Raw genomic sequence first — 1,460 nt, 5'->3', positions numbered from 1 at the left:
GTTCCCTCGGCCCCAACCGCCCCATGAAGGCCCTCTGACACACCCCGCCCGCCGCAGACCACAGAGGCTCTGTCTTGGGTGCCAGGGTGGAAGAGGCAGTGAGAGAGGGGAATGGTTGCAGACATGCTGTCTCCAGTGGGGCCCCCGAGCCAGAGCGGAAACCTTCCCAGACAGGCTGGGAGCTTACAGCCAGGGAACCCGGAGGACCAGAAACTCCTGGTGAGTTTATGTGGAGAGAGGAAAAATGGGTAAGGGCCATGGGTGTCTGCAAACAGTCTGCAGAGATAGAAGCTGAGGCTCAGGGCCCCACAAGCTGGGGAAAGCGAGTGCCCCGCCAGAGTCCAGAACAGGGCAACCGCCTACAATAGAAAATGCCATATTCCAGGCTGAAAGGGCCCAGGCTAAAAAGCACAGCACACTCTGGGGAGGTGGCAGGGGGCTGAGAGGCCTGGCCGACCTCAGCGCCCCCCATGCCCTTGCAGCTAGGCAGTTCCAAGGCAAGCCAACTGTAATGGGGAGCCCTGCTTGGGCCATGGGAGGAGGGTATAGGAAGTATTTAGTTTCCAGAGGGCGAGAGCTTATACAGGGAAGAAACAGCCAGCCAGCCTGCAAGGGCAGAGGAGGCAGGGCCAGGGGAGGCTGCACTGCTCTCATCCACCACCAGGTGGCAGCAAAAAGCACTGAACCTGCCTCACATGTCCCCAGGGTCATACAGGAGCGCAATCTGGCTGAAGCAGTTTCTCTCTATCCCTTTCTCCTGGACCTCCTTCTTCACCCACTAACTAGTCCAACAAAAGTAAGCACAGATGTGCAGAGCAGTCAAAGGGAAGCAGAACCCAGGGGTCTGGACATCTGCCTGTGCCCAGCGTGCCAACGTACTTGTTCTCACAAGCGGAGAAGCCCTAACAGCTCTGGATGAAGGACGCCAGGCACTCTGAAGATGGAAGTCACCCTGGCTGGACCATGGCTTTTTACTTTGGCCACTGGGCAGTGGCTCTGGGTGACATCTATCTGTGCATCATTGCAGATGGCTATCTATACAGGTGGCTGCCCTTCTTCCAGCTCCCAGGTCCTGGCCCAGGAAACTCTCTTGGCGTGGCCTACCCCACCTCTTCTCCTTCTCCTCCCTTGCCTTTGGCAGGAACTGGCATGATTTTATAGGGACATGGGGAAAGGAGCGTCCCAAACACAACACCTCTCTCTCTGTGGGAGACCAGAGGTCTTTCAGACTCCAAGAAAGCGGGGGGAGGGGGGAAGGAGAGATGGAAAATGGCAGGAACAAAAGGATCCAGAGAGGAAATCTGGCCAGATGAGTATGGGATGGCAGAGAAAATGCCAAGGTAAGGATGCCAATCTGGGGAGAGCTGCTCACCCCTCTATAGAGGGGACCACTCTCCTTCCCACCCCAAGACAACATAACTAAACAGAAATGGGGTGAGGCAGAGAAAACTAGCACACAG

Source organism: Acinonyx jubatus, chromosome B4 (genome assembly GCF_027475565.1).
Source record: "Acinonyx jubatus isolate Ajub_Pintada_27869175 chromosome B4, VMU_Ajub_asm_v1.0, whole genome shotgun sequence".
In the NCBI taxonomy this organism is placed as follows: Eukaryota; Metazoa; Chordata; class Mammalia; order Carnivora; family Felidae; genus Acinonyx; species Acinonyx jubatus.
This window is presented reverse-complemented; position numbering follows the sequence as displayed.